Consider the following 26,609-nt stretch of genomic DNA (forward strand, 5'->3'; position numbering starts at 1 on the left):
TCTCTCAGTAGCATCTCTTTATCTGATACCGCCTTCCCACCCGTGGCACCGAGATCCCTCTCGCTTCGGCACGTCCCTAGTGTTGCCACGTGTTTTCCAGATTAATTCTAGACCTGATCGCATAACCGAAGCCCCTTACTCCGTCCCTACCGCTACCTCGTTTCTCCGACAGCCTGCCATCAACTTGTGTCCGGCTGCTGGAGCCGCTGACGAGGTGCCGAGCCGTGTCAAGCCGTGTCGTGCCGCGTCGCTACCATGTCGACCCATACCATGCCGAGCCATGCCATGCCATGCCGGGCCGAGCCCCGGCGCCGCCTCGCAGCTGCGCGGAGAGGGCCCGCCGCCGTTACGCTTGGCAGTAGCGGGATGCCGTCTGCCCTCTTCGTGCAGCTCCTCCCGCCCAGCCTAGCCCGCCGGTACCTGTCACCGGGTCCGGCCCCCACCGCCGCCGGCGTGGCGGGGCAGGTGCGGGGCGGAGCCGCGGGCAGCGGCCGGCCGCCGCAGGTGGGTTCCGGCCGCCACGAGGGCACCTTGGCCGGCGGGCGGGGGGCGGCGCGGTGGGGCTGCGGCGACAGCGCGGCTGCCCGCCCCCTCCCGCCCTCCCTCTTTCCCTCCGTCAGACGGGCGGGGAGCTGCGGCGGGCGGGAGCGGCGGGGTGCAGCCGCCTGGGCCGCAGCGGGGATGCGCCGCGGATCTCGGCGAGGAGGTGGGCGCTGAGCAGCGGCGCGAGGGGCCGCACGGGCGGGGCGCGGGGGCTGGCGGCCCCGAACCGGGCCCGCAGCCAGAGCGGCGGGACAGGCCGCGCCGAGCAGCAGCGGGAGGCCCCGCGGCGGGGGGCTGCGCGGCGGCGGCGCGGGCGGGTGCCGGGGTGGGCGGCGGGAGCGGGCCGGAGCGCGGCGGCTGCGGCGGGCCCGGAGCGACGGCTGTGGCCAGGCCAGGCGGCGGCTGCTGCGGACGGCCCCGGGGCGACGGTGGACCATCCGGACCCGGGGAGACGGGGTTACGTAACTGCCTCCGCACAGCGGGGCGCGCCGGTGTCTGCCCGGCCCGGCAGTCGCCGACCGGAGCCGCGTTTTATTCCCCCATTCTGCCATACAGAGCAATTTAAAATGCCTCAATAAAGTGTCTGGCCTGTGAGAACGAATTATAGATCAGACGTTATTAAGTTGATACACTCTTGGGATACCTTTTTGTTTTCATTCTGTCTCCTTTCCTGTCACCAAAAAAAGGCAGGAATGGCCTGTATTCACAATTTGCTGGCAATGCTGCAGCCCCCTTGCAAGTACTTTGAATATGCATGGCTCATTGAAACAGTTGTTTGGAAATCGTATATTTCTGGCTGTTTAGGGCTGATGCGTAAAATTACCATCCGACGCGTGTTTTGCTGTTTGTCGCTTCATTGTATTTTATAACTGCTTTAGAATGGTGCGAGGGTACATTGTTGATATTCTTCCCCCAAAGCTTCAGCAATGCAGATACTATGGACTAATAGTAACTGAAACAAAAGACCTTGCCGTTCATCTCAGAGTGAATTGGGAATCCAAGGTCGAACAGCTAACTGCAGTGCCACTCGTATGGGGTAACGCAGAACAGAGGTATTCTCAAATCTTATTAGAGAGTTTAAGTGAAAAGTGTGCCTTAAATAGACTCTTATTCAATAGATGCAAAGAAAACTTGCTTAGTAAAGGTGTGAGGAAAGAGCTATTCTTGGACTACAATTAACTATATCAGCTCAATTTTAATGGAACTAGTACACTTAATTGCATTCCTAACAGATTTGCTGTTCTCCAGATGATTAACCTGCAGAATGATACCAACTCAAAGATTAAAATCTCATCAAATATCTAATGGTTTCTGTGTGACATAATAGTGTTTGGTTTATAATAGTTCCTTTCTAATAACCAGTCTTTGTGCATATAGCTGTAGATGCTGTAATTAGACTTTTAAAAAAATCTTGACATAAATGACATGACCTTGAACTTTAGAGGTTAAGTAATGTGATGGTTGTGGATCACAATATCATCTATGTTTACTAAAAAAACATTTATGTATGCATAAGTAAGTAGACTTTTCTTTTTGTTCAAAACTACACAAAAAGAGAGTGACTTTCTCTTTTCTCTCTATTTTCAATAAATTAACAGAGATTAATGCAACACTTATTGTTTAAAAGACCTTTATGTTTAAACTATGTCTTCTGTACAAGTGATGTACATCTAGAGAACCGAAATGTTACAGGATTTGTGACTGAAGTCCTCCTAAACATTTTCCCTTGGTACTGAGGTCTGGGAGAGGTACCTTTTATTGTACCGTGGTTCCTCAAGCCTCTTTCTTCCACTTCCTATTAGTTTGCTGTTATGCTCCTGGACCCCCCATAGTGTTTGAGAGGTGTACTGTTAGAGGTCTTCTTAGCAGTCTTTCTTATTATTGACCTTTTTTTTTTTTTTTTTTTCCCTTAACCCAATCTAGGAGCTTATTCATAAATCTCTGTGACACTCCAATTTTCTATTGTGGCAATTCCACCTAGGAATACCAAAACATTGGTTTGTGTACTGGTAGGAATGTGTGTGGTTTGTTTGTTTTTCAAGTGCTGGTGTTGAAGGGCTGTATTCTCTGTTTATGTGCTTGGATGTGTTTTTTATACAACTGTCAAAACCAGAACTTTGCTCACAGGTGCTTGTGTTACTGTACAACTGAGCAGCCACTCAGACCTTACTACAAAGCCACCGTGGCTTTGGAAAGATAAAGCCTTGTGAGTTCTTCGGTAGGGGAGTTGCCTTCCTCCTGCTCTGTTGCTGGAGTTGGGGACTGCTCTCCTTTGCTACTTACTCCTTCAATCCACCACGGAGATGAAGGCAGAGAATGTGCATAGCATTGCTTCATTTTCCTTCAGTCTTCTGACATATTGTCTGTGTGTGGGATATATCTGTCTACCTCTTGGTACTTCGTGTTTCTTCTGAGGTATTGTCTGCCACTGGATTTGTCAGTGTGACAGAAGTTAATGCTTTTGCTCTTGTTTTGCCAAATACATGAGATGGGTTTTCTCTGGGAATTTATTTTGCATGTAATCCTTTAGATTCCATGTGTCTTTGTCTCAGGAGATTGTATTTCTTAAGGGACATCAGTCCTCCAGGTCAGCCCTCCCGTGCCACACTGGAGAACCTGCTGTTGCTGATACTGGTATTGCAGAAGCAGATGGGGAAGGGAACTGTCAGTGCTTCCCTGTTAAAGATGTGTATGTGTGTCTGTATTTTTGATATGTGTGTTTGCATACAGTGAGCCTGTCCTAATGGTTTATTTAACCCTTAGGCTTCATATATTGGGTAGAAAATATTTGTCTGTTACCCCTGTTTTTTCTAATATGTTATAAAAACGCTGACCAATTCAAACAATTCTCAGACATTTCTGGTGTATATGATGATTCAAAACTGAGAGGCTTTCTTTTTCTTGCTTCTTTTTTTTTGTTTTGTTTTTTGTTGACTGAATACTTGCTGGTTTTGAAGCTTTTGACTATGCTGGTATGAGAAAAGGCAGCATTTCCTGTAGATAATTTTCATGGGAAATGTTACTTTTGGAAATTGTACTTCTAAAAGGAATTTCTCCAAGAATTTCCTTCAGGCTTGTGTTTTTGTCTTAGGCTGAGTTTAATGAGATGGAAAAAAAATCTTTCCCAGTAAAATGCTAAAGTAAATGCTTACTTTTGATTTTTCTGGGGGGATGGGGCGGAGTGTGGGGAGGGAACTGAATTTGCTGTATCAAGGTTTTAGATGTTGAAGGAAGCAACAACAGGTACCATATAGAAATGAAAGTAATGATGCTCAGGCCATGCAGGGGATGTTGAATTCTTGGCAGATTCAAAACATGACTGTGGTGATATATAGGGAAACTCCGACTGTAAGGATTCTAACAACAAGGAAGTTGCATAATTAGGTGCCAGCTAATGAGAACTGGTTTTGGTTGTAATATTATGAAATATTAAGAAATATTAAATTATAGAATTCTAGAATGTTTGGGCTAGAAATAACCTTTTAAGGATCATCTAGTCCAACCTCTTACAATGAGCAGGGGGACATCTTTAAGTAGATTAGGTTGTTCAGAGCCCTGTCCAGCCTGACTTTGAATGTTTCCAGGGATGGGGCATCTACCACCTCTCTTGGCAACTTGTTCCACTGTTTCACCACCCTCCTTGTAAAGGATGTCTTCCTTACATCTCATCAAAATCTACTCTCTCTTAGTTAAAAACCATTACCAAAGTCTTATTGCTAGAGACTTTACTATCACATGCTACAAATAGTTCTATTATGTATGTTTGTAATTAATTTTGCCAGCTCCATACCTAGATTTTCTGAGCCATAAAGACAATCCTGTAGCTTTCAGCTACTTTCTGTAAGTCAGAATACAGACATGAAAGCAGTTAAATGTTTCCTCTTGATGCCACCACTGTAGTGAATGGTGTTTGTAGCAACTTTCAGGGTTCCTTTCAGAACAGATGAAAAACGATGGAAGAACTTTTTGGTGCTGACAGCTGATAAGCTGAAAGAAGGACAGCTAAATGTGAAATGTGAAAGATAGGAAAAGACTGTGGGAGTTATCGTGGGTAGACAGTCATGTCCTTTAGGGAAACTGATCTGAATAAACTTGTTAAGATATTAAGAAAGGAAAAAAAATTAACAATACAAAAATACTAGAGACAACTGTTGAAAGAGTCAAAAAAACAAAGTTGAACTGATTAGGTTTTTTTTATTTCTTTAAGGAGGAGTTGGGCATCCAGAGGTCCCTTCCATCATAAATTATTCTGTAATTCTGACTGTTTTGGCATTAAAGACAAACTCTAGACACTACTATTTTCTGTTTACAATGGAAAATAGATGGTGCTTAGAAATTATGTTTTTGTGTATAATCCCACAGATTTTCCATCTAGTTTAGGAGCTAGTTCAAAGTAAAATGTGTCAGTATGTACTGAAGGCTATATACAGTTCTGGGTGACAGCAGCAGGGAAGGAGCTGCTGAGTTGCCAAACTTGTCTTTCTGAGAAATCTGCAGACTGGTGGTTTAAATGGCTTCAGTGTGAGCCTCTCCATCACCAACTCAGAAACCAAAAAAGATTGCACTTGTTACCTATAATTTTAAAAAGAGAAGCTTTGGAGGATGAGCAGGAAGTTGGAGACTGAAGAAGAGTAAGAGGATGGTTCTGGAATGTATGCCCTTTCACCTCTGCCTTCACCGTCTCTCTCCTGTGTGTCGTTAACCTGCTTCTGCAGTGAGACTGCAGATATGCTCTTGTCTCTGCTTCTATTGTACGAGCATTTTTATGCCTAACCTATTCAGGAATGCCTGACAGACACCCTTGTGATCATGTTCAGCAAAACAACTTTTAACTATTTTTTCCCATTCTGTCTTTGAAAATAAAATTCAATCTTGTTTGGAAAGTAATGGCATGGAGAAGTGGAAGAGAAATTAATCCAAATAGATTGTGTCTCTTCTTAGATTATGATTTGTGGGGTTTTCGCCACAAGGTAAAAGTTCCTTAAATAAATTTATCTTCTGGAGCAGGAAAACTTTTAGGAAAGTAGTGAGGGGCAACTTAGTTTCTTTTATGCTTTTATAATTTAGGGTGCTGGTTAGCTGTGTTGCCATCTGGTAAGGATTGATCTGGGAAGGTGAAATCACTGATAGAGAACTACAGAAATGGCAACAAATGCACCAGATAAAAAAGACTTTCAGCTTGTAAATGGGAAGCTAGAATGGTTAGTTGAGTGACATGTTTCATTCAGAGTGGAGTAGGTCAGCTGGGTGGGAAGGTGGTGGCTGACAGGGAAAATGATACTTGGTTAAAAGGAAAAATATTCAAAACAAAACACCCTGTTGAGATCTGAAACTGGCAGTTGGTGATGAATCATCTTGGGGTCCCTCTCACCCCAGTGTGAGCAGGACATACTAGGAAGTAATTATGTCTCTTTAGTGTTTAAAGTTTGTGTTTCTTGCTTTCAGTCTGTTTCTTGAAAACAAGTTTGCTTCAGAGGATGTTGCAGAAAACAGAAGGATGTGAAATGAAGATATAGGATAGTTGGAAGATGAGTCTGGATGTAAAGTATCAGTGTGCCCTTTGTACTGGAAGGTTATCTCTGTAGCCACACAAGTTCTGTGTCTTTCATTGTAATGGTTGTTGATACATAAAATCTGTCTTCTTTTTTCCCCGTTTCTGTCAGCTAAATGCAAGTTGTCTTTTCAAGTTCACTTGGAAAGACAGCTGAGCATTTTTGCGCATGTAACTTCTGGTAACTATGGTCAGGTCATAGCTGCTACCTGGTTTAATGTTCTTGGCTGACGTAATAATGGGCAAAAATAACCCAGTCTCTGAAGAAAAAAGAATTTTTATAACTCTTCTTAACTATGACCTGTATTTGTGTGGGTGTGCAAATATGCTATGGGAAGCTAAATATAGAACATACAGTGGCCCACTGAGCAGGCTTCTCTCAGTCCCTCCTATGGCTGGTAGTGTAGCCTACCTATAAAATCTGTGGTCAATTTGCAGGATACAATTCAGAGTGACAATGCAATGCAAAATAATCTTAAAAAAATTACAATTCAATGACTCCACATGGTTGTGCAGTATCTGTATTTTTTAAGGAGCAGAGCAATTTCAAACATAATCTATGATATGCTTTTGAATTTCCATTTCTTGTTATGCAACGGTTGCTGTTGCATCTGCAAAGTACTTGGTTGCTCTTAAATGTATCAGTCTATGTGTCAGATTGGATTCATAGCTCTTATTTTTTTCATAAAAACAGCTGTGTGTCCATCTGCCCAACAAAGAGAAAAGGTGCCACAATTTTGCTTAAATTTTGTGAGGTACACTAGGAAGAGGAGAGAGTGGGACATTCTTTGCCTCTAAAATTTACAAATGACACTTAATAATTTTATTTCTTTTTTTCATAGTATTTTGGCTAAATCAATGTAACATGAACCTATGAAGAGTAAGTTCGGGTAGAAGAGGTGGTAAAGTAGCCATGTTGTAACTACTTGGCCTTGCCTGAAGCTGTGATATTTTTCATAATACCCGTAGGTGTTAGGTTTCCCACTTAGAATGCCTAGACCGATTCCCCAGAGGCTGTGTAACAGATCGCTGTTCATAGTTCTTCTGACATTTTGCGCCTTCTTGATTGCCTCATTTTTCTCCCCTGCTGCACCACATTTATAGATCCAAATATATACTTGTCCTCTATGATGTGTGTACTTTCTAATAGTTGAAATATTATTCAAGCTGTTAACGCATTGTACCAGGGCTGTGGACCAAGTCATTGCCTTCAGCTCTGACACCTGCTGATTTCCCAGTCCAGAGCTGTACTGGCCCTTGGCTGCCAGCTCGTGGTGCAAACGTGCTGTGTCACTTAGCCTCTGCCACTTTATGCCCTTTCTGGTATGGTTACTTTCTGAAATATTTATGATTAGATTTCTCTCTCAATATTCTTTAGAATTTTAAGAGATTCATTAGGTATTTGCAAGTTTTTATGCTGGCATCTTAAGCATGTTAAGTCAATCTTTTTGATAAACCTATTAAATGTCGACCAGGAACCTTTGCTGTAGCTCCTGACTATTCTGTATATTCTATTTACCAGTTGAATTATTTCTAAATGACCCAACATTCTCTTGTAATGTTTAAAGATATTGACTTCAGCATTTTATACATTTTTTTCATTCTTTTTTACTTGTGTTATTTGTAGTAAGTCAGTAAAAATCATTTCAATGATGCAGTAAAGAATAATGCTATGTAAAAAATAGAAACTAGTGATAAGGACTTGATAAACATGTGTGGTAACTTAGATCAGTTGAAGGCGTTTTAAGTACAGTAAGCCACAGCTATTTTAGCTGGGATTGATGCAAATTAGGCTTGTAGCATGCTCTAGAAAAGAGTCAGTATCTCATAACAATGAAGTTTTATTTCTTGATGTCACTGCATGTGTTCAATGGTAAGCTCTCTGTCAATTTTCCTTCTTATGTTCTCTTGCTTCATCTGGCCGTGGACACTGTGCTTAGTGTTGAGAAATGCAGAACATGCTTGTGGAGGGCATGGCAGCTTTATTCATTTCATACTTCAGTGTCTCTGGCAACATATCCTGTTGAAAGCTGATGGACACAAACTGCTCTTTAGGCCACATATACCTTGAGGAATGTGTAGTTCTGCTATCTTGGCTGGTTCTTGGGTAGTTTGCCATGAAAAATGTGTCGTAGCTGTACGATACAACAGTGATAAACCCCACCAATGTTGGGTAAATCTGTTTTTAGATGAAATTTAGTTTCTTACACTGAAACATAATGAGTGAAAACTAATTTCGAAACTATTTTTTTGAAAATGAGTGCTGGGGGTGTGTTAATCTCTGAGTGTCCAGCACCAAGATGTGCTTTCTGAGCTCTTGCCCTCTTTACCATTCTATCTTCTCTGCAGGGCACTCTACCTGTTAACACACTCTTTTCTGAGTTTTGATCTTGTGCCAGGGCTCACCTATCCCCTCTGAGGACACACACAGGCATATCCCCATACTGTGCTGCTGGTGCTCTGTGCCTCTCCCTTGTAGCTGCCCCTGTGCATCCTGGCAGATGCAGTCTTCTGTGCTGCTCTTCTGATTCCTTTGCCATCCCAGGAGATCCTTGGTGGAGGCTGTCAGAGGCTGGGGAGTATGAAAGGGAGAAAACCTTGGAGAACAAAATGCCTGGAAATTCACAGTGTTAAGCATACCAAGGAAAACCAGTTATTTTTCTAACCGGACATACACCTTATTATAGTGCAAGGTACCATGAGTAAAACATTTTTGCTCTTGATATTAGTGGTTCTGTCAAGACAGGTTATATGTTTCAACGATGCTGAAGCAGATTTAAACATAATGGTACAACTTCCAAAATGCAGGTTTCACATTTAGAAGGACAAGTCTGAACATAAATAAATATGTATGTTTGTTGTGAGATCCAGAGGGTGATTAAAGCAGACCTCTCTTTTCCTTCTAAACAGTCTCAATATGCTGCAAAAATGACTTTCAATTCTTCAGACTCCCACAGATTGCAGCACAGAGAATCAATACTTTTTTAGCTAATATCATTTTTTTCCATTAAAAGATATATAAGGAAACGTAAGGCTTCTAGACTTCTCTGACTTTGTTGTGCTTCCCAGACGGCTAATCTTTATTTAGCGTTATATTTTGTAAAATATGGACTTGGTGCTTCTCATTTTATTCCCATTGCCAACTGTTGTTTATGTTTATAAGTTCAATACTCAAATAATGATGGAATTCGGGTACTTTTTTTAAAGTCTTTGTTCAATTACCTGAAGTTAAGAGGGTGAATATTTTATTTGAGGAAATTAAACGTCATAAGAAACTGAAAATGATACATGTCATGGGTCAGTTTTCTGCTCATTTAGTAAAGTGATGGCTTGTGTTATCTTTGTAGTCACTGCAATTTATCAGTGTTAAAGTATTGGTACTGTGGAGGGTTCTTCAGTTTAATGTTTATAAATGGAAATGTTTTAATTTATATGTCTTTGAACAAGGGTTTCCTATTAATGGTGTTGTTAGAAAGCCAAATGTATTCCATTTTTAAATTTTATTTGTTGCTTTAATCATCTTCCAGAAATCTCCATACACATCTTTGAAAACGGTGTGGATTTGAATTAGAGAAAATATTTCTTTTTTTTTTTTAATTATTTGAAGCAAATATGCATCTTGCATTTCTGTTGCCATGGATTTATCAAGAGTAGCATGATCAAAGGCAACACAACAGGTCAAAAGCAAAAGATGTCAAATGTCAAAGTTTAGTTTTTCTCATTATTTGTGTTTTGCTAATAAGGATATGTGTGCATATGAACCGAATGTAGGAGGCAACAGCTTTTGTTCTGTCAGATGAGAAGTACACAAATAAAGTACCCTATTGTCAGAAGAGACAGTGGTACTCTACTGTAAGAAGAGATTAATCTTGCAAATAATGTTATTAGGATTTTACTAAAGTTTCTCCCATGATGTTTGCTTTACTGTTACTGCAAAGTTTGCCTTAACATAAGAACAACCTGACTTGTTAGCAGTGGCTGGCAAGGAACTGTGTGATATGAAGTTTCACTTGATGATCTATGAAAGATGCATGTAAATAAAAATGCATCTCAGATGTATCTCAGAAAAAAGTTATGAGAGAATATGATTTAGCAAACGGGCTCTATTGTTTGGAATTCGAGGTCAGAAACTTTAGTCAGAGGCAAATATTTTTCCCTTTTGGGTTATGCCTGATTGCAAATTGCAACAGATAGATCTGAATGAGCAGACAAACCCGTCTACACTTCCAGCCTCAGCACGCATGCCTGTGGTACAGCTGGGCATCAGCCCATCCAGGCAATGGCAATAACTAGGCTTGTATCTACAGACCTCTGTAGCTATACTTTGCTTAACTATCTTGCAGCAAGCTGAGCAACTTATTTTTATTTTTTTTTCTATTGGAATTAACATTTTACACACTTCAGTACACTTAATACCATGTTCTTGTTCTTTCTGCACACAAACTCATATTTTCTTATCTTTGTTATTAAAGTATCTAGCTATAAAAGGTAAAGTCGGTGTTAGATGTGCATAAATGAGAGTAAATGGCAGAGAGTAAAAATTAAGAAAACAATTTCCAGTACTAATACTAGATTTAAGAAAGCAATGATACTTTACAAATAGTCTCAAAGACTAAACCATACATGTATTTTAAAGGCATGGACAGTAAACTTTAAACTTATAGCAGTTATTTGTCACTGTTGCTTGTTGTCTTTCTGAGAGTCTATCTCGAATGGTGTGGAGACCAGTGCCCTGCACAGCTGTAAAGAGAGGTTTTTAAAAAGAAACAAACAACCGAGAGAAGTAAGTTTTGTGACTTTCCCAAGTCCATAGGCAAAGCCCTGCTTGGGATAGTAGATGCAATTTTCCTGCTTCAGGATCATTCTTAAAAAGCAGAGAAAATAAGGATGAATGTGAGATTTTCCTTTAGAGAACACTGACTATCTGATGTGCTTCCCCCCCCCCCCCCCCTTGTTAATCTGCCTTTAGATTTTTTTTTTTTATAATTGGGATTTTTTATAGTCTCAAAGGACTTATTTGTTAGGTGTCACTATGTAGCATTAATACAATTAACTTTACAAGTCTGATTTTTATTTCTTAGCACATTTGCTTGTTAGTCTTTCAGTGTTTATTTTATTGCTGTTTTCTGATGTTGATTAATTTTGGAACAGGCATTGCATACAACAGGGGAGTTTCTCTTCTGTGTAAATGGCTATGGGCATCTTGGCTGAGGTTGCTGACACATATTTGGCTACATGTTGACTTACCAGTTACTGTCAAGGACTAAGGAATGTTACAAAATTAAAATTATTTACTTAAGAACATCACTATTGTCCTTACATTAGAGTGATCTCTGCTCCAAAGGAAGAAAACGATTTGTAACAGAGCTTGAAAGCTCATACTGAGATAAAATAAGTGTCAAGGTTATCAAAATATTTATCATGTTTGGGTATGAAATTGTCCTAAAGTGCCTTAGAAAAAAAGTGACTAATTATCTTTGTTCATTCAAGGCAATATACACATTAATGAAAAGTTTCAATTGATAAACACCAACTCGGTCTAATTTTAAGTACAAATTGGGTACTTCTCTGTTATTCCAGTCTCTGATGTAACTTTCTGGAGGTATATTTATTATTAAAAATGGTATTATTATGGGTTATACATAATATTTTTTAAAATAAGGTTTGTATATAAAGATATCAAAATATATTTTCACTGTTAAGATAACAGATGACTCTGAATTAATGTGGTCCAACAGTTTCATTATAGTGAATTTACAAACACTGAGTTGCTATGCATGTAACCTGAGTTTATAATTTGTGAATGGTAGCAAGGAGCAGAGGGAGAAATTTTATCTATATTTCTAATTTTACTGTATCTTTCACAATTTTTAATATAATAATGTTTTATCATTTATACTTTTGGCATTACTCTTGAATGCAATATGCTTTTCAGTACTACTCTTATGCCTAGAAGTTGCTGTCAGATAATATTTGGAGATTTCTCAGTAGCTATAAACTCAGTAGACAACAGTAAGAGAAGCTTGAAAAAGAGATGCTGAAGTACAGACCATAGGTTTTATCACGTTAGAAGTTCAGAAAAATCTGATGACTTGGGTTGCATTTTCTAACACAAAAATGTTTAGGTCTTCACAGCCAGCAAAACACAAAATATACTCCTTTATCCCATTTTCTGCTTCAACAGTGCTACATAACTGTTCTGTTTCATAAATGTGTGTAACTCCCCTGAAGAGAGAAGAGGATGCTTGTATTTTGGTCATGAGTTTTCTTCATACAAGTTTATCATTAGAATTCTGTCCATATTTTGTTGAATCTTGCTCTGAAAAATCCAGATTTATCAGCATCTCATGTGAGAATAAGAAGCTCTCAGAGTGGAGGCAGTGATCCCCGGTTTGTCAAAGTCAGTGAGCAGAGCGCGGAGGATCTTCATGAACCATATTTGACCAGAGTCTGTGATAGCCAGTACATCTTCTTGGCTCTGACCAAGACTCCAGATAGAAACTTATAGTGATTGCTAACAAGAGGGGTGGAGGTGTGGATACTATCCTGGCAACTACAGGGTTTAATGGTACAAGAATGAAGTCTACTGTCATCGTGGACAAAAACGTTTAGCGTCCTGTCTTTAACTGGACTAATACATGCCTCTTCTTAGGTTGAGAATCAGTCCTGATAGAATTGCAAATGAATGCTGTATTTCTTCCTCCTGAGAAATCATGACAACAGTAATTAAAACAACCAGATGTATGTTCTTCTGCTTACTACTGGAAGTCTCTTTTGTTATCTTTAACCCAGCATTAATTTAGGTCACGCTTTAAGTAAAAGAGGCCATGTATGCTTTCGCTCTTGACTGTGTCAGTACAGCATCTCCAGAGAACACTGTTCATTTTGGTGGTAGTTTACTGTATGAAATTTAAGCTTGGAATTATTGATATGAAAACAATATGGCTTTTAAAATTATTTGATCATCTCTGCTATTTATTTATTTAGGGTATCCTCACCAAATCCTTAAAAATTATTTGTTTTGCTGAAGATCAGTGTGGATGTGAAAGTGCAGCAACAGTCTGTGAGTTTGTAATTTCTAGTCTGCAATTTGAAGTGCTCAAGTAGTATCCTTCTGGAAACTTGCTGAAATAAATGAAGGCATATGTGTACTGTAAACTCCAAGGCCTGCACATAAATATCTCTACAACAAAAGTGTCTTTCAAATATTAGCTCAAGATTGAAAACAGAATGCAAATTAAAAAACCCAACAAAACACATTATTTATTTTTTCTTCATAACACCAAATAGTGCAAGGAATGTTTTAACTCATCATTTACTTGCATATCCGCTCAGAAAATTAACACACTGTCGATAGTAGCAGTTTTGAAAACAAGTCTTACTTTAGTTTTCCTGTTATCTATCTCTTCATCACTGTCACTTGTTTTGTTCACGTTTTAGAATGCATAGTAATTCATAGAATCATGGAATGGTAGGGGTTGGAGGGGACCTTTAGAGATCATCTAGTCCAACCCCCCTGCTCAAGCAGGTCAACCTAGATCAGGTTGCATAGGAACATGTCCAGGTGGGTCCTGAAGACCTCCAAGGAAGGAGACTCCACAACCTCTCTGGGCAGCCTGTGCCAGGGCTCCCTCACCCTCACAGTGAAATAGTTTTTTCTTATATTTAAATGGAACTTTTTGTGTTCCAGCTTCATCCCATTACCCCTTGTCCTGTTGCTAGGTACTATAGAAAAAAAGGATGCACCAACCTCCTGACACCCACCCTTTAGATATTTATAAATGTTAATAAGATCTCCCCTCAATCTCCTGTTTTGGTCTGCGGTCTTAAAAAAGCACCCCAAACCACTATTGATACAGGCAAAGCAGGTTCTTTTTTCAGTCAAGAATTTGAGGTTTATAAAATGTGTCAATAAATATGCCCAAGAAAAAACTTCACTGTTCCAAAAATATAAGGCAGACTTTTCTTGTTATGAAAAGCCATCCTAGCATATGGTGTGTTTCTTTTAAGATGCAAAATATTAATATACTGAGATGAACCTTCTGGAGGAACTTTGGGGCAATAACTCCTGCTCTTAAAGCTTCTGCCTTTATTTGTTTCAGCAGAGATTTGCTTTCTGAAAATTTTTCTTTCTAATTTCTAAAATATGTTAATAGTGTCCTGCCAAACTGTTGTTGACAATCTGTTTCTTGTAGGATGCTGTTATATATAAAGAGCTTTTTAAAAGATAGATTTAATTTTTCAATGCAGGAGAAACACTCAGATTTGCCTTCAACGGGAGTCTAAAATAGCATTAATGTCTCTGACATAGTAGTTGTAGTAGTCTTGTACGACATCTGCTCTATACATTATCTTACATGTCTTTCTGTGATTCTGTGTAATAGATCAGGTTTTATATGTGAGTGACCTATTATTGCATACAGAGACGCCTCGTCTATTTTTTTCAGTGCCTCATTTGCTGCAGCAGTAAGTGGTGTTTGGTGCCACCATACTAGTGTGACTTTCATACAGACCAGCAAAAAAAACATCTTGTTTGCTTGGTATCCCAAAAAACAATTAGGAATTGTTGCCCAAGCAACATAACTTCCTTGTGAAATACCATGGGGATTGCTGCAGTGCCAGTTGGACTGTTCTGTCAGAAGTGACATCCTTCTATGAGCCAGACAGTGAAGTAGCAAAGAAATGTTGTTGCTTCTCATTTACTTTTTACCTTTGCTTAGACTCTTTTTTTTTTTTTCTGAAGTAGTGAGAAATGAGCAAAGGCATGGAGTAAAGATAGCAGCAGAGAAAATAAAAAGGGCAACATGAACAAGGAAAGTAATCCTACTGGAAAATGAGTTTGGGATGCTCTGCACTTTGGATGCTGGAACAAAGGGATGGAAAAAAAATCAAATAGAAAACAATGTCAGTGCAGAAGAATCATTTAAGTACAATAAAGCCATTTAGAAAAAGAAAGGGAGAAAACATGGTAGTGTTGAAGGACTGGTATAAAGAGACAAAAAAGGAAAACATCCAGTAACTTTTATGTTAAAACACTCTTAATGAGTGATACCTTTTTTTTCTTTGCTGAAGAGTATGTACTTCAGGGATTTTCTTGTGTATGTTTGGGTTTGGTGTTTGTGGTGGTTTTGTTTTTGTTTGCTTTTCTATTTAAATTTAAACACAAAGTATCAACAGACTGACTGATGCTTTGATACTTGGGTTTGTTTCCATAATACAAAAGCTGCGAAATAACCCTTCTGGGTGCAGGTGGCTTATTGGTTTTATGTGGTTAAGGCACACTTGTATTTTGCATCCAAATGTACACAGGGGAGCAATATGGCTAGTATCACATCTGTCTGCCTTTTTTCTTCTCAACTTGAAGAGTTACTTATTTACAGCTAGGATAGCTGAGAGGAGGCCTTGGCACCCATCCAGACAAAGAACTCAGGCTTGTCTCTACATCCATAGTGAGATGCTATAGCTACTTTTCTACTGTTAACCCACCTAATTTTCCTTGTTTTGTACACATATAATCTGTGAATTCTTGCATAGCTCATGTACTATATGAAGGATTTATTCTGCTGTTCAGAGCATTTGAGCATTATAATAAATTCAGAGTAATTCAGGGGTTTAGATCTTGACTGTTTTCTTTAGCCAGTAAGGAATTATAATACATGGAAATAATTTGAAATAAAAGCTTAGTTGTGAGAATGAACAAATCATCAAACTTAGCAGGAAATAATATCTTCTTCCAGTGTTTTTCCTGAGAGAGGTATATGTATTTGTTACTTGAGATCTTATTGAGTCAGTCTATTCTGCCACTTAGATGCTAATTTCTTTAATTCTTACAGAAAGACATTCCTTGTTAGTCGAGAAGTGTTTGTGTTCTCTCTCTACTTTGTTTCTGCTTTTTTTTCTCCTCAGGTAGTATGGTTTGATGGAATCACCAAAATCTGGTTCATTAATGTGTATCCTAATGGATTAAAATCTAGTTTTTGCTGGTAGTTGTAGTACTCTGTCTGCTACATTTAATGTAGCAGCTACTGCCCACAGTTACAACTGCTACAAAGGACTCATGCATATAGAATTCGGTTTTGAAATCAGGGTGCACTGGCTTATAAATTACAGAGCTCTAATGCTAGCTACAGAAAAACTAGTCTCTCTCCTCTAGACTGCCTAATAGTTGACAGGAATTTATTTGATAATTTGATAATGTCCATTTCTGTTCACATCCTACTTATAACCTGACTGACATCTCTTCATGTTAACGCATGATATTTTGACAGCACGGTGAAGTTCTGATCATCTAGGCAGCTTCCTGTACAAACTTCAATTGCCAAAATGAATCTGCTGCATAAAAATACTGATATAGGTTGCTCTGTCCTGCACCTCTAAATTCAGTCTTTAGAGTATCTCATTTCAAAGAACCTTTTTCTTTTAGAGATTGTGCACTTCTTTTGAGTTCTCTTTTTGCTAAGATATTTATAAACTGGAAGCAACTGCAGTAGCTAGGCATATAAAATAGTCACCCTGCTATAGGAATTTGAGCAGATTTCTTGTAAACATTTTGAGTCTGCTGTTGGGATTTTTTTGTCTTATTTGAATTTCAAGACTAAATCAAGTCTAAATACAGATTTAGAAGGTTAACTTTAGGATCTTAGGAAATTAAAAATTGACTCATCTCTATGATGACTACCTAAAATGAAAAGAGGATATATTTGAATACACTGTCCTCAGGATAAAACATCTTTGTTTATATAAATAGAAATATTAATTTTTTTTAGATGATGAAGAATAGTATATTATTTCAGTGTATTTGCAGATAAAATTCTTCCTGTTGTTTTACAAATGTTATAGACTATAAGCAGAAAGAACTAGCTTAATTGCTCTAACATTTAGGGGCTAGAATAGGTTTCACTGAAGTGTTTTTTCTTTCTACCTTAGAGTAAAAAGTCCCTTTTAAGGTATATGCATGTAAAGATTGAAAGTTTTTTGTCTACTAACTAGAAAATATTTTTAAAAAGAAAGGAAAACATCTTTAATAGTCAAGTTTGTTACTTTGAACTTTGCAAAGCTATGTATTTCATAGGTTATTGCATAATAGAATTTAAGCGATACATTAATGAAAATACTTACAGTACTTATCATCATCATACTATCCTTTAGAAAAAGAAAACGACCATTGTATAAGTGTAGAACATTTTTTTTTCACTCTTCCATTTATGTCCATTACCTACAGCCTGTGTAATCTTCGTAGTTTCTATTCTTCTGATCCCATATTTCCTGGGAGATCTCTATGTATTATAGTTTTTATTAGATTAAAGTAGAATTCCTGAAAAATTTTCTGTTTGTCTGAGATTAATGTGATTGGGAAGGGTCTCTCTGGGCTGTTTTTATTTATTTATTTGCTTATATTCATAGGTTGGATTGCCTTGTCATAACTACTTATGTGAGTCAAGTGGGTTGGTGAGTCACTGTGATGTGAAAGTCAGGTTAGTCAACCCCCCCATCTTAACTCCTCAGAGATATATGGCTATTGGTAATGAGTCATCTCTTTTGACTTAAGTGATATATTTATACTATTTCTTCAAACTTTGTTACTATGGCAGATGTAGTGCAGAAACAGAACAAAATAAGATGGAATATTTAGTAGCATGCGCGTTATAACTGAAAGGTATCAGCTGAATTTCAGATGCAGAGTTTTTGTGTGCAATACAGGTCAAGATACACTTCTAGGCTTGATACTTTAAATTCTAAAAAAATAACTACATAGTGACTTTGTGTACTTGAAACCAATCAAATATCATACCAATTTTTTTACAGGCAACTTTCAATACAAGTCTGTACTTATATATACATATGTATAGGATAGGAAGAGATGATCGTTGTTTTGCTTGGCCTGCTACATAACACAAGAGAAAAACCTCTACTTATAATCCTGCAACAATTCTGTTGTTGTGCTATATTTTTTTTAAGCAATATTCTACTCTTTGCTTATGCCAGCTCCATTTAGAAACATTACAGTACAGAAGGAGAAGAAACTATCTGAAGTATTGAATCCAGCCTACAGCGTCACATGCAGTCCTGCAGTGGACAATGAGTCTAGAAGGTCTGTAGAAGCACCTGCTGTGTCCAAGAGTCAGAAATATACCTAGTATTGTAAGTCCTATTGTACCAAAATTCCAGAGATAAAAATATGAATTGTACTACCAAGAGAGCAGGACTATTTCCGTTGTCTTGAAGTACCCCGAATGTCTTGGAAGCATTGATATGTCCCCAGCAAAGTGTTCATACTCACCCCTCACATGCCATGCTCATTTCTTTCCTGCTGTCTCTTCATAAACTGGCAATTTGAGGTAGACAAAGAACTTTGTCTTGACCCTAGGTCAGGTAATCAGTTTAACTCTGGAAGTATGCAAGTTCTTGAGAATCTTCTCCTTCCTTTAGGATTGTCAGTACTTCCTGTTGGTATTCAGCCTGTATCTTCTGCAAATCTGGTCTCCAGAAATGTGACAGTGGAGGAATAGGGCACTTCCAGATGTTTGCAGACTGCTAGTACTAATAGTGGAAGGTGATCTCACTCAATTAAGTAAAAACAAACAGCAAACCCAGTGTTAGTCAACATCCATCCAGCAATGTCTGTTATCTTCCTACTTCTGTAAAAGAGCACAAATGAAGTTGTTCCACTAGTCCAGCTTGAAAATGTGTTCTTTATTTCTAGTAGTAAATATGTTAGCTTCAACCTGAGAACAGTGCTTTGTTTCTCTCTCCAAATCTCTGAATTTAGAGCAGACTGAAATCCAAGAGTTTGTAAGTCATGGTAAGTATCAGCACTGGTGACTGGGTAAACCTGTGCTGCATGTTAAGTGTGTACAACGAAGAAAGAAACAGCACTTGTAAAAAGCTGTAATTGCAATAATAGTCCTATTGACTGGGTGAATTCCAAGGCAAAAAAAAAAAAAAAAGGTCACAAATGATTTTATTGTATATACCCTTATTGAATGTGATTTTTCTGAGAGGGTTCTTTTTATTTACATTATCTAGGAAGTGTAAAAATGCGTGCTCAAAATTTTTGAGCCTGGAGAAAGGAAAGTTTGCAATGCTCACTGACAAGATGGGTTTGGTGAGATGTGAAGAGAGAAAAGGAAGGGAAGCCAGATGACTTAAGAATTTCTGTCAGTTACACTTAAACTGTGATGAGCACAACAGTGATGCAGAAGTATCATGTACTGTGGCCAGTGGTGAATCTTTTACACATCATGTTTATTTTTATTTTAGGGTTGGGTTTCTTTGCTTAAGCAGCAGACAGTTTACAAAGATGTACCGTGCTGTTAATTGTTGTACGTTTAGTTTCATATCATACATTGAATTAAAGAATAGATTTTTATTTCAGCTCATTTTATCTTCCAGGACAAGGCCAATTAATAAAAAACACTATATTCAAATAGGAAGAAAAAAAAAGCAAGGATTAAAAATCCAGTAAAAAATAGTTCTTTTAAAGATACAGCTGATCTGACTTTTGAGAGAATTTATTCTGTGTATTAGTTATTTTTTACTAGATATTTGTGCAATATTAAAATCTTTACATTTTATTTGGTATGCTGTAGGCAAACTTGGTGCTGAAGGATTCAGCTTTTTGATTGAAAATTGAAGTTCTTTATTTCTTTCTGAATGATAAATAACAAATAACCGAATAATATGGACATGGCATGAGCTGTTGAAGAGCAGTAATGTGATTCCCTATACTAAGAGAAAGCCATTTCTTATGAGATTTAAAAGATTCTGTTTTCTATTATAGTATATGAAGAATTGTGACTAAAATGCCTTCCTGAAGAAGTAACAATACAGCAACAACCTCATAATTTAGACTTTTTTCTTTTACAATTTTTGTGTGGCAAGTTTGAGGGTGCTCTTTAAATAATTTGTGTTTTGCTTTAGACTAGAACAGCTGCACCCTTATTTCTTGTGTAGCTCCAAAGGCTTGGTTTGTAGCATTGCAGGTGTAAAGATGATGTATTTGGTCATTGTGTGCTCTGTTTTTCCTGGCGCTAATAGTGGCTCATCTGGTTCAAGAAAGGTATTGCAAGCAGCATCTGCGGCTTTGCTGCAGCTTTGCAGCACCATCAATCTTCAGTGTGTCAGCTTCTTCGAATGAACAAGTACTTAATGGCACTGTTTCCTCCTTGGTGTGCTTGTTTTGTATGTGATATGATCCTCAAGGAAGAGATCTGTTTCTTTTATGTGATAGATCACAGTGAAAAAATTATTTGTATCTTTTCCATCTATCTCTTAGAGTAAGAAATGAGACCTGTTTGAATGCAGAGTTGATATCAATGACCGTCTTTTGGTCATAAAATACATACACAAATACACGTGTAATATCTTTGACTGGCTACACTAATGCATAGACTTTTTATGTTTCTGGAGTTTTTCAAGGTGATCTTATGCACCAATATATACCACCATATTATCTTTTTTTTGAAGAATGCAAAGCGTCCAGAGTGCCTTTCAGCTTCTTTGTCTCATGTGAAATATACTACTTTGAATAATTATCCTAAAGTCCTAAGATGATGATTGCCCTGCCTAAAAATGGTATTTGATTACTAATGCTCAGATACTTGCAGGTTTTCATGAAGCGCTAACAAATCTAATGAAATTCAACAAGGGCAAGTGTAGAGTCTTGCATCTGGGAAAAAAAAACCCCATGTACCAGTACAGGCTGGGGAATGAACGCTTGGAGAGTAGTGTAGGGGAAAGGGACCTGGGGGTCTTGGTGGACAGCAGGATGAGCATGAACCAGCAATGTGCCCTCGTGGTCAAGAAGGCCAATGGCATCCTGGGGTGTATTAGAAGAGCTGTGGGCAGTAGGTTGAGAGAGATTCTCCTCCCCCTCTACTCTGCCCCAGGAGACCACATCTGGAATATTATATCTTGTTCTGGGCCCCTCAGTTCAAGAAGGACCGGGAGCTGCTATAGAGAGTTCAGTGCAGGTCCACAAAGATCTGGAGGAGTCTGAGGGGTGACCTCATTAATGTTTACAAATACATAAAGGATGAGTGTCAGGAGGATGGAGCCAGGCTCTTCTCAATGATGTCCAGTGATAGGACAGGGAACAGTGGGTACGAGCTGGAACATAAGAGGTTCGAAAGAAACATAAGGAAGAATTTCTTCACTGTGAGAGTGACAGAGCACTGGAATGGGCTGCCCAGATGGGTTGTGGAGTCTGAAGAGCCCACCTGGACGAGTTCCTAGGAGATCCGGCTCTTGCAGGGGAGCTGGACTTAGATGATCTTTCAAGGTCCCTTCCAACCCTTAAGATTCTGTGATTCTGTGATTTCTGATGGTGCTAACTTAGTCCTGGAGAGCAGCCCTGTTCCTGTAGCTCCATGCACACTGCAACCTTTGGTTGTAGTTAAGAAAGACATGTCTGAATAAGTGCGTGGTGAGGCTTTTTCACCTTTTTTAAAAAGTTTGGTTGGCATTTCTGTTTTAAAGCATTTCTTAAATTATCTCAGGATGCATTTTTTAATAGTGCAAAATTCAAGTCTTAAGTATCTTGTTGTGGTACATTTAATCAAAGATATTTCTGTAAGAATTGGTTCTTGTGGCCTTTCGGCCCACCAGACAGGCACATCCTCAAAGTCTAAAATATTGATATTTCAGGATAAATAAGATATTCCAAGTTAGAGTAGTTAATGTCACTGTTACTAAAAATCCTATTTTTTTTCCTATGTGACTAATGTAGAGCTTGGGACACCACAGAATATTCCCAGTATCTGCAGTGTGGAGCGTAGATAGTGAGTCATAAACATTCTTCTGTCTTAACTGGCTTCAGGAAAGAGCATAATGCAAACTCTACATTCTTTAGCTCTGACTTTTCTCCAGGGACTTTCAGCAAGTGAGAGCAGCAGTAGTCATAGTGGCTTTTGTGATGGGAAAAATTAACTTAATCTCAGATTAAGAGACAAGCATACAAATTTAAGAACTCTTACAACATCCTGCACTATTCCAACTTTCACCTTTTGTTTTGTCTCTGATCTTTTCAAACACATGAAGAAAAAAATATTGAAAGGTGCTTTTTTCCTTTTTTTACCCCTGGCATGGTCTTGTACCATTGTCTCCAAGTGCTAGTAAGCAATGCTTCGATAACTGCAGAAGTACAAACCATACCCCTAGTACAGTGAAACAGCAATTCAAGTAGAGCTAGCTTAACATTCCTGTAAAATTAAAATACAATTAAATACATACAGGGAAAACAGGGCAATATTTCTGCTCTGTTTGTTAGCTGTGGAATATAATTTTGGTGTTTATATTTTACATTTTAATAACTTCACATGCATAATAACTATGTGGACAGAAAGAAATGTAATTGCATGTAATTTTTGTTTCTCATGGAGTAGTAGTTAAGATCTTGAGATGTGGTTTGTTTGCTTTTTACGGGGAACTACTGAGTTAATTATTCAATTACAGTGAATCACGTGAACATGATGAGTATTTGCCTGATGCTCTCTGTCCTTTGCTTTCTAGCACACTGCTTTGAGCTCCGTAATTTCAAGAAACCCATTCTGACTGGAAGAGCCGGTTGCACTTCCCAGTTTCCAAGCACTTGGAAAAATGGGAGACTAATCTCTCTGATGGTTGGTGGCAGGTGTTTTAAATTCTACTTCTTGTCAGCTTGTTCAAGCAGGTCTATAAGAGGGCTCAATCTACTCATGAGGGTTATGAAGATGATGCCATACAATATACACAGCAGTTAGTTCAAAAAGAGTTGAACTGACAGATAGGTGTGGACTACAACTCATCTTTTTCACAGTAAAGTATAATAGATTTGGTTTAAAATTTGTGAATATTATTTATCAGGATGTGTAGTGTTCAGGACAAAATAAGGAATTTGAACTTTTTTTTGCAGTCCTTCTTGTGTTATTTCCAGTAGAGACAGATATCCAGGTAACTGATCCTATCTTGGACCTTCATTTCATAGCAGATTTTCACATTACATTAGTTCAGGTGGCATTCTCCTTTTATTTTCTAAATTAAAATTGTATTGCCATTTGTGTAGCTAAAAAAAATCTAAAGAGTATATTAGCTGATAAGGTTGGACTAGAACATTCAGTTAAGGCACTTTGGTTTTCACCTCTACTTTATGTAGTATGGTTGTGTTCAGAGGTTTTAAAGGAAAGAGTAGTAACTTCAATTTATGCCATCTGGAACAGATAATATATTTCCTGCTGGTGGAAGATGCTTAAGGAAAAGGGACCTCAAGACTGCCTCTGTTTTGTTTGTTTGAATGCAGTATCATTGGAACATTTAATCATAACTTAGATGATGAGTCATTTCTGACTCAGGCAAGGAAAAAAACCCCAATCTATAAAGAAGCCAAGATTTAAAATGAATGGCAGACACATCAGAATGAAAATACAGAATGTTGGAAATCTGGATATTAAATTCTCTAGCATCATTGTTTAGTATGCTTTTCTTTGTCTATCGGGTGAAGAAAACCTTGCATGAAAAGCTGTCTCCAAATACTGAAGTTACTATCAACCTGGTAATAGAATAAATCATTTTGATAAATATTCTTGAGAGATTCTTGTTGTATATCCAGCAGTAGTTGACTTAATGAAGTGCAATATGTGATAGCTTTCTCTTTCCTTTGTGCTAAAATTTTTGACCTCTTAGCTTTCAGTTTATTTCACTGAGGATAACAAGATCATAGTTCGTTGCCATGCAAATATATAAAGGCGGTGGTAGGGGAAGAGGAAGGTAATAGAAGTGTGACAAGACTTTTTTTCCTGATGCATAGACCTTAATAAAGAGAATTCTTATGGTCTTGATGTAGAAGTAGCAGAATCCTTTATCCTATGTCTGTGCCACTGTTGAGTCCTTTGTGTGCCAGATGATATACCTTCTGTGTTGACATGTTTTTCCAGTAGTGCCTCAGAGCAACAGAAGCAACAGGAGATGGCAGAGAGGAAGATAAGGTGATAACACATTTGTGGCATATGAACATATAGTTTCATAAGGGGTTTGATAAAACATGCCAATATCTTACGAAAATGAAACAATATTAGACTTCTATGTGGCATACTAGCTATTTGCTTTCACTTTAAAATACAAAGTCAAGGGAAATGGCTGAATATTTACTAGGTATACACAGAAAAATGGAAACTTGGAATATTTTACTTGATGTTTCTCTCACTTTTGCTGCTTCCTCAGTTAGAGAATAAAGTGAGTTAATAATTGTATTTCACTGAATCAAATTTCAAAGACGATATAAAAACAGTGTATAATGTACCCTTCTATTACTATTTTCTGTGCTGAATCATCCTGCAATTATGAATATTGCACTCTTAATCTTATGTTACTGTTGCTAGATATCCACTTATTATTTTGATTTTCATCATCTGTCTAGCTGAGGACATTGTTGCCTCATGTTAGAAGGACCAAAAACCAAACAAAATTCTAAGAAGCAGAACCCCGTTAATTCTAGTAGCTTTTATTTTTACTTCTTGTTGCTTTAATGTTTCAGTCAACTCCCTCCTGCAACTTGCAAAGGAGCCAGCTGCATTAGAAGCAGCATCTCAAGAGCATTATCTGTCATGTCAGCACTTGATTGTTCAGTTTTGCTATACTGAGACTATAAAGGAAGCCTACACTGGTTTTGGCTGGGGTAGAGTTATTTTTTTTCATAGAAGTTAGTATGGGGCTATGTTTTGGATTTGTTTTGGAAACAGTGTTGAGAATTCAGGGTTATTTTTGTTACTGCTGAGAAAGGCTCACACAGCTTCAGGGCCTTTTCTGCTTCTCACCCAGCAAGTGGGCTGGGGGTGCACAAGAATCTGGGAGGGGATGCAGCTGGGACTGCTGACCCCAACTCACCAAAGGGATATCCCACACCGTATGGCATCATGCTCAGCGTAGAAAGCTATGGGAAGAAGCAGGAAGTAGGAGGACGTTGGGAATGATGGCATTTTTATTTCCAAGTAACCATTAGGCATGGTGGAAGCCTGCTTTCCTGGGAAGGACTGAACACCTGACTGCCAATAGGAAGTAGTGAATTAATTCCTTGGTTTGCTTTGCTTGCATGTACAGCTTTTGCTTTGCCTGTTCAACTGTCTTTATCTCAACCCATGACTTTTCTCACTTTTACTCTCCTCATTCTCTCCTCATCTCATTGTTGATCCTATGGGTATTGCTGACTTTGATCAGAAATTACCTTTCCTTGAGCATTTACCATCCTTGGTGGTGCTAGATTCAAATTTCTGTATATACAGAAAGGTCTCTGGCTCTGAATGTTTATGACCACTGAAAACTTCCCTCAGATTCCTTTTCAAGCAGAAGTTAATTACCACACATATGCTCTTGCATAGTTGCTGAAGCTCTCTAAATAATTCCTGTGCTATTTCTTTGTACTTCAGGTTCTCTCTAAACCTAATGAATGTGATTAAAGAAGCTGGCACCATTAGCAGGTAAAACAAATATTGCAGTGGTCTTTGTGACATCCTTAGCCTTCGCATTTTTGGCATGTGGATTAATGCAGTGTATGGCAAAAAGTAGTATTGGCACTTTGCTACCAGAGGTTCCTAAGGGTAACCACATTTGGCTGATATAGCTTGTTTAAGTGAGTAACAACAATATATAATTACTTTGTTAATTAATATAAAAGCTCTTTAGTTTTCTATAGCTTCCTTTTTGGGTTCATTATGATGAATTAGAAGTTATCATTATAAATAATGGAGCAGGATTTGTATTTAAATGTCTATGTGAAAACATAGTCTGGGAAAGCAGGCTTGTTCTCTTTATAAAAATGGTTTGGGGAGTTAGTTTCTGCTGATTTGTTCTCTGGAGGCTGGAGGAAGAACTCAGCTTGACACCTTGTGCCAAGAACAGCATTTCAAACAGGGCAGCATTTTGTTGTGCAGTGCGAGAGAAGATCATGTTGACAAACACAATCTGTTAATGGTTTGTTAGTGTAAAGAACAACACCTAAAAAGGAAGCAAAAATAGTTCTAGAAATACGTTTTTAGGCCATGTCAAGCCTAGTATCCAGCTATGATTTCGCAGACACTCACACAGTCTTTTTCACTTCAGTATTGCCTTGTGGAGATAGCTCAGATGTACACTCTGTTTTTACATCCCTATGCTGCTGCAGGCAGATTATATTTAGGAATGGTCAATTAGCACTGTCATCTGTACGTTATATAGTATGTCAGGGAAACAATAATTTGAAATGTGACACAATTATGCAAAAAACTATGGCAGATTGAATAGATCTATCTACAGCTTATATTCTGCAAGTCTCTCTACTCCCCCAAAGCAAAACATGTTGGAGCAGTGCTTACAAAAATTGGTAGATGCCAGTTTTGAAGTAAAAGGTTCCTAAAATGGCCTCACCAGTGAAGAATGAGGAATATCTATTTTGAGTCATCAATCAATTTTATTTTTTGGAATGTACTAGAAGCAGAGATTCTTAACCTTTAGTTGGTCATGCCAGTTTGGTTGAGGCCTGTGGTATGTATTAATCATTGCAATATAA

The 26,609-nt window shown here is 38.4% G+C and overlaps 1 protein-coding gene across 7 annotated transcripts in view; it reads left to right on the forward strand.

Moving 5' to 3' along the window:
* Positions 1–347: 347 nt before the first annotated feature.
* Positions 348–26,609, forward strand: part of OSBPL6 (oxysterol binding protein like 6) — a 98,051-nt gene continuing 71,789 nt past the window's right edge. For 6 of the 7 annotated variants that reach the window (XM_062004856.1, XM_062004860.1, XM_062004859.1 and 3 more), the window contains exon 1: positions 630–706. The gene's annotated coding sequence lies outside the window, so the exon portion shown is untranslated. Of the gene's footprint in view, positions 505–629; positions 707–26,609 lie in introns of those variants that run through there. The other variant, XM_062004855.1, reaches the window with a different exon arrangement.

Source organism: Colius striatus, chromosome 11 (genome assembly GCF_028858725.1).
Source record: "Colius striatus isolate bColStr4 chromosome 11, bColStr4.1.hap1, whole genome shotgun sequence".
NCBI classification, from domain to species: Eukaryota; Metazoa; Chordata; class Aves; order Coliiformes; family Coliidae; genus Colius; species Colius striatus.